This window comes from Sinocyclocheilus anshuiensis, unplaced genomic scaffold (assembly GCF_001515605.1).
Source record: "Sinocyclocheilus anshuiensis isolate Anshui unplaced genomic scaffold, SAMN03320099.WGS_v1.1 scaffold4448, whole genome shotgun sequence".
Taxonomy (NCBI): domain Eukaryota; kingdom Metazoa; phylum Chordata; class Actinopteri; order Cypriniformes; family Cyprinidae; genus Sinocyclocheilus; species Sinocyclocheilus anshuiensis.
The window spans coordinates 1-7973 of NW_015542641.1; the positions used below are offsets into that span (position 1 = coordinate 1).

A 7973-nucleotide genomic window follows, 5' to 3' on the forward strand; every position below is an offset into this window, starting at 1 on the left:
GCACTTGGAGATATAGACTTCACTACAGTCTGACAATAATGTACTGATATAATATAACTAATATTTATAAAAACCATATGCTCATTATGTTCTTTGGATTTTTTTTCAGTCATCATGGTAAGAAAAAAGAGAATAAAACCTGAGCAGGATGCAAAAGAAACCATATTGTCAGGCAAAGACAAAGCCTTCATTGAGGGACGGGAAATTAACACATTTAAAGGTAAGTTGTGCATTACAAATAGCACTTTCACATTCACACATCTGACCCTGGGGTGAGCCACATATTGTGCATACAGGTTGAAGAGTCAAACATTTAAAAAAAAAAAAAAAAAAAGTCCAAATAATTTCTCAAATTGAATGTATAGGTTACAGATAAAAGTGTTACCGAAGTCATAGTGGTGAAAACTGATTTTTTTTTCCAGTTAACTGCACCTCATATTAATATATACGTTTATTAACTGTATAACAAATACAATAGGCTGACTTTTTTTGCCCTTTTAGGGAGAGGTGTGTTTGCACTTGAACACATTGAACCATCCACCTTTGTTGTTGAATACCGTGGGATTCTCTCTCAAAGTAAACATGTTGAAGACATTCAGAGCAACTACTTGTTCGAATTCACATGGAATGGAACACGTTACTGGTAAGCTGGCCGGTTTTTGGTTTCTTTTTAAATATTTGTTTCAAATTAGTTTTTACATTTTTGTATGTTGCATGTTATTCTAAAACAACAAGTATATTCAAATGTATTTAATATTTTTATTACTATTATTATAATTAATAAACATAATAATTATTATAATATAATAATCAATGACAAGGTGTTTACACCTCAGTTTACACCTGGCATTAAGATGCGTTTTTGTCAATCCAATCAGAAGTGGACGATGCTAAATACAGGTGTAAACAAAATCTAAAATGGTTTGAGCTTGTCCACTGTAGACCACTTCCAGAGGTAGTCAAAAATGGATTTGATTTGCATTATTATTATAATTAATAATGTAATAATAGTTATAATATAATAACCCATGACAAGGTGGTCAGGGTGTCAACAGGGTCATTCTTAAGGGTGTATTATTTTTTTTTACCTCGAGTGCATCATCCAGCACTTTGAATTTACTTAACAAAACAAATAGTCAGGAAGGGAAGGTAACTGTCTCATCTATTTGACAATAGGATAAATAGGCCAAGGTTAGCTTAACATCCCTAAATATATAATATTTAGTTAGTACCTTGTGTTTCAGTCAGGGATGTTTCAAGTATGCACTATTTTTCTCACAGCATAGATGCTTCAAAAGAGGATGGATCGCTTGGACGACTGGTGAATGATGATCACAGAAATCCAAACTGCAAAGTGAAGACAATAATTCTTAAAGGAAGGCCACACCTGTGTCTATTTAGTATAAGGGATATCTTTCCAGATGAGGAAATTACCTACAACTACGGTGATTTCTCTTGGCCATGGCGTTGAAGGGTGAGTATGTGCTCTCTTTTTTTATTATCGAAAGTCAGCTTTGTTGTATTGTGTTATGCATTTAATTTTTGTTTACATTTATGTTTAGTCATTTAGCAGACGCTTTTACCCGTGTTTACTTTTTGATGTTGCAAATTACTCTAAAGAATTAACTTTACATTTTTGTGCATGTTTTTAAATGTTTGTTCTATTTCTGCTGTGTACACAAAATAGCTGTGTAAGTGGCAGTAGATATTTACACTTTGGTTATTATTCTTTTTACTTAAATTAGTTGTGGTGGCCGCTTGGCAAACATATTTGCCTCAATGTTGTGCCTCTCTTTCTCACATTTACAGGAATTATGTGAAGAGACATCGGTAGCAGTGACCGAATGCAGTGTGAATACTTCCACATCAGGGAAAGCCAAAGTAAGTAAAGTTAATTTGCTTCTTGACACTAGCCAGGTTTCCATCCAAAGTTGCGAATTTAACTTGCACGGAAAATTGGACAAAATCGTCACTTCCTAATACACTGGCAGTAAATCACTAAGAAAAGTACAAGTCACTGAATATAATCATTTTCATATTATTTGTGCCTCAGAGCGAGCAGATGTAACAAAATAAATGCGGTCATTGCTTTTCGAAGTGGATGCCTGCTGTTTGAAAACCCAGTCGTGTAAACAGTTCTGGGAGTCAATTATACAGAAATACTTTGATGACAGACTTTGCTCAAACATTTCAGAATGACCGCAACAACATTTCAATTGCTGTGCAAAGAGACCGGTCCTCTGGTTAGTCAGGTTTTGCCATCCCATAGCGCAGTGTCACATTCCTTTTTTGATGCGCACGGAGGAATTTTTTCGGCAAATGCATTTCCATCTTCCATTATTCGCATTAAGCCTTGGATTTTTATGCGAAATTTGGTGCTTCCATCACTCGTTTCTGATGTGATACTTCAAAATGCGCATCAAAACAGGGTGATGGAAACATAGCTACTGACGATGCTAGATGTAGGAGGGTTGAGCACCATACTAGGCTGTTTTACCTGGACTGTTGTCTTCAAGACGTTGTTGTGACGACTCACTCTGAGTAATATATACCCCTCTCTGTTCATTTATTATAATCACTTGTGTGTCGGGGGATGGGCGTGACACTGACATGGCATGCAAGGACGCTTTTGCCCTGTGAGGACTGTCGTATTTTACACATCTGATGAAAAGGGGTTGGTTTGGTTATGTGTCGGCTTTTTAGGCTCCGTTTACACCTGGCACCTGGCATTAAGATTTTTGTCAATCCAATCAGAAGTGGTTTGGTTATGTGTCGGCTTTTTAGGCTCCGTTTACACCTGGCACCTGGCATTAAGATTTTTGTCAATCCAATCAGAAGTGGTTTGGTTATGTGTCGGCTTTTTAGGCTCCGTTTACACCTGGCACCTGGCATTAAGATTTTTGTCAATCCAATCAGAAGTGGTTTGGTTATGTGTTGGCTTTTAAGTGTGGATGAGGTGTATATACCCGATATGCACACTTTTCAGCCTGGACATGCTTTCAATGCAACAATAAGTGCAGTGACTTTCAGGCTGTCAAAAAGAAGCATTCAGTTAGTTGTTAAAAGTTGTACTTTTTTAATTAAACAGACGTGATTTTATTTTAAAAATGTATTTATTTATTTTTGGACTGTACACTAAATTGGCACTTATGAATGAAAGTTGTGGTATGACCAACATGTGAATGTGATTTTAATAAAAGCTTTTTTCCCCCCTTTACAGTGTCACCATGACGTTCACAGTACCGTTATCTCCAGTTTGGATTCTTGTGATGATTGTAGTGGTCCGGTGTCAAGTCGAAAATGGCTTGGTTTAACTTGCAAATGTAAGTATCCACGTCACTCAAATATATAGTGTATATGCGTATGTGTGGTCATTTTTTGAGTCTGTGTTCTTGACTCTCTTGAATACAAAATGGATTTTGTATTCAAGAGAGTACCATGGATTTGGATTTCTGTGATCATCATTCACCAGTCGAAACCACCATCCCATAAGACCACACCATCTTAGTCTTTTAAGAGGGCAAAGAGTGTTCCACAGCACACTCAGTGTCACACTCAAGACATGGTGAGGGATAAATCCAGCTCCGCTGAAGACCTCAGATGTGATTTATGCACCCAGTGATGATCATGACAGTACCACAAACAAAACTGAGATGCTTCAGAGTTTTAAGAGGACGCCAACAAAGTCTTCTGATAAACAGTCTGCGATTAACAATGTGTCAGACCTCAAAGAACCCCCCTAAAAAAAATTACTGCTATGTGTGCAAGAAACCTCAGTCTAAAATTGCCCGTCACTTTAAAAAGCATCAAGACAGTGAGACAGAAATTGCTGCTGCGTTCTTGCTTCCTAAACACTCTCGGGACAGAAAAAGGTTACTTGAGAAGCTACGAAACAGAGGCAACTATGAACATAATCAAGAGGTCATGGAAAGTAAAAGTGGACCACTGAAGGTTAGAAGAAGGCCAGGAAGATCAGAGATTGAACTGAGTGCCAAAACATATGTGCACTGTGTATACTGTAAAGGCCTGTTTGTTCGCAAGGAGCTGTGGCGTCATACACGGAGATGCCCTTCAAAGATGTTTTCAGAGTCTGAAGCAACTGGCAAGGCCAAAGTCTTAGTGTTGGCTGATATTGCGGAGTCAACATTCTCCCAAGCAATATCTCCTGAGGTGTGGAAGATCTTGCGAAATATGAAGAATGATGACATTTCATCTGTAGTTTGAAATGATTTCCTCATACTTCAATTGAGTCAAAGTCTTTACAACAAGCATGGCAGTGATCCAACAAAATCTGAATACATCAGACAGAAGGTTCGAGAAATGGGCAGACTCTTGCTAAGCTTGAGAAGAAAATACTCCATATTTACCTTTGAAGATGCTGTGAAACCGAACAATTTTTACAAAGTCATTGAGGCTGTGAAAGATGTTGCTGGTTACAATGAAAAGCGCCATTTGTATAAGACGCCAAGTCTTGCACTGAAGTTAGGACATTCACTTAACAAGATTGGTGACATTATTCTCTGCAGAGCCTTCGCAGCAGAGGATGATGATATGACAAAAGCAGCAGAGCGATTCAAAAGACTGTGCTCAAGTGAATGGGCAGAACATGTCTCCCATGCTGCTCTTGCTACTTTGTGCAAATCAAGGTTCAACAAACCATCTACTATACCGTTCACACAGGACGTGCAGCTTCTCCACCAGTACCTAGAGAAGAAATCAGTTGAAGCATTTGAAAGCCTGAAAAATAATGAGTCTTCACAAACATATGCAGAGCTCACCAAAGTCACACTTGCGCAAGTAATAATATTCAACAGACGTCGCCACAGCTCCACAAGCAAGTGGCGACAATGTCCCAGATTCTCAATCTTAAGGATAACGAGCTGGACCAACTAGCCAACTTTTTGGGCCATGACATTCGGGTCCATAGAGAGTATTATCGGTTGCCAGATGCAACTATAGAAATCGCAAAAATCTCAAAGCTGCTACTGGCAATGGAGAAAGGAAATCTCACGAGATTCAAAGGAAAATCTCTCGATGAAATTGAGATTGAAGGTATGTGCATAATTTTATATAATAATAATGAAAAGTTACAAAGTATTTAACACTACTTCACTACTTCAGTAAAAATTAGTCATTAGAAGAAGGGTGACATTGTAAAAACATGAGGAAACACTAAAAGACCAAAAAGGCAGAGGTAATATGACATAAATATAGAATTAACTTAGGAGATGAGAGTAAAGTACAGTTCTTCAGACAATGTTGAAGCTAAATTGGAATTCTTAAATGTTAATTAATATGTGTACTTAATGCATGTATATGGGTGTTTGTCAAATATGCTTTTCTATAGATGAAATTGATCTGGAATTAGACGAGGAAGAAATAAGTGATGACGATGATGAAGAGTCAGATCCTGCCCATGAAGTAAGGGGTATGTAATGAGTTTTATTCCGGTGTGCATCAATGGCGTTTGTATTCACTACAGAACTTACCACAGGAGACCCACTACATTCTTCATGTAGGCTTGCAAGTGGTCTCTTTCTAGTCTACATGGCATTATTAAGAAAACTGTTCAATTAACCTAAATAGGGATGCATTCAATTAACAGTGTAACAAGTCTGATACCGATATGTTCAGTTTTGGTATTTGCCCATACCAATTACAGATGCCTGTATATTGTCATTTCTTTAGTTTTCTTTGTCTTTAAAAAAAAATGTTGTGTAGAGATAGCAAAAGAATATGAATAATATTAGTTGTCTTGTTTTGTTTAGCAAATAGATGTTTCCTTCAGTTATTTTCATCCATAATTATGCCTGATAAAGGGGTCACAAACTGCATTTTTTATAATGTCATATTGCTTCCTGAGGTGCAGTTAGAATGTAAGTCAGATTTTTACATTAAAAATTATCATAGTTGATTTAATTATCTGATTTGAATGCTCCGTTAGAAGAGGCATGTCTTCTGTCAAACTTCAGTCTAAATGCCGACTGCTGTGATTGGTTGACATCATGCATATGAAATAAGTATTACATGTTAAACTCAATAACTTTTACTACATTTTTACTATTATGGCTGTCGAGATATACTGATTGTGAAAAGTGTTGATTATAGCATTATATTTAGACCTACTCCAGTTGCATTTAAGGTTGATGACAGCTGATGTTAAGCGCATAAATGCAGTGATCTCGTCATTTCAGCTTGAGTTCTGCACTCTCACGAATGCTTTCATCATAATTAACAGTGCAAACACAATGTAAATAAGAGATTTGAAAGATTTTGGTGAGAGTCCAGAAGACGTCACTGATGTAAACTTGCACTGTGATTGAACACTCCCTTTATAATTGCTGGAGCTGATCGCATTTTGTATATACGTGTAGCTGACCGTTTAGTCACTGGCTTCATTTATTGATGAATATAAATGAAGCAATACATGATTTTGAGACGAATAACATCTCAAGTTCAAATGTATTATCTTGTATTCATTAAAAGTCTGTTACAACATACAATAAAATTCTTAACCTGCAAATATTTACATAAACATACAAGCATTGTGCAAACATAATGTGCAGTGTAAACATAAGATATACATTTGCAAAGTCCTGCAAAGTGAACTGAATAGTCCATAGTTAATTCACATTTGTAGCAAAGATAGGTGTAGTAATTAGTAATAGAAATATTATTTGTAGTGAGAAGCTATTCGTAGTGTTATGTCTGCCTGGTTTTTCGAGCTCTCCTGTCGATCCTGAGCTGTGCAGTTTCTGAACCAGACTGTAATGTAGCTGGTGAGGACGCTCTTGATTGCACACTTGTAGAAGCATCTAAGACTCTGGCTTGCCATTCCAAATTTCCTTCTTCTAAAGAAGTGCAAATGCTGATGTCAATTTTGAATTTATGCTTAATGTTCTGTTGAATAGAAGGGGAACAGGTTTTTGGTATTTGAGTTGTCAAGTTTAAGTATGCATTAATTTATTATTATTTTTTTTAAATTTAGGAAACAAAAAAGGGATGGAGTTGACCCAGGAAGAGGCAGAAAGCTCCAACGGTATTTTTTAAATGAATTTTAATATATGTTTGCATTATATTTATATATATTCAGATTTAAGATGGTCAGAAATTGTTTGCACTGTAGCAAAGAGGAATAGAATATTGCTTTTTTCTATAGGAAAAAGAAAACTGCCCCCAGATGAGGCTGAGAGCTCCACAGGTATGTGTAGGGTTGGGTTGCTGGTTGATCCACATGCTGGGTTGTTTTATTTAACTCAACTGTGGTTTAAAAATTACTATATTGCTGGCTTAAAATGGGTTGGAAATTAGAAATTAGAAAACAGAATTACTAGAGGCAACAGCAATAATCAAAAAGTAAACGTGTTAATAAGCAAGAACACCATGGACAAAAATATATTTAAAATAAATGAATTTATTTGGATGAATACAGCACAGTTTACAATATTACATAAATTGAAACTCGTTTAACAAGCATTTTTTAAATAAAAAAATGTAACATTTAACAGTAGCATTTTAATTCAAGTGTATTTAACCATTCTCTGTAATCCCTTCACCAAAGTAGTGCTGATGCTCGTGCCGGTGTGGCGCTGAAATCTGAGCCGGTGATGGGCTGCTGTTCGCCGGGGGAACAGCGAACCTCAGACCACTGGCTCGTGTTGCGCTCGTAGCTGAAAGATGCCATGACTAACTCCATAACCTGCCCATAAACAAACAGTACTGAGATTAGAGAACATATTTTAATATCAAAATAAATTAAATTCAGTATTATAACAAATAAAATGTGTTTGTTAGGCAAGGCAAAATACGACTGTTACTGACACATTTAGCTGACTGACATCTCATTCATGTATGCTGTGTTGTGTAAAATAAAATAATTTACAGCACAGTCAAGATTTTATAGATGAAATAAAACATACAAACCTTTATTTCACTGAAGAAGTGCACCAGTTAGGCAGCACTAAGAACCGCTC

General features: G+C 36.5%; 1 pseudogene; it reads left to right on the forward strand.

The window, feature by feature from the left end:
* Window positions 1–114: 114 nt before the first annotated feature.
* The window catches only part of LOC107694553 (uncharacterized), an 8340-nt pseudogene continuing 481 nt past the window's right edge, over window positions 115–7973 (forward strand).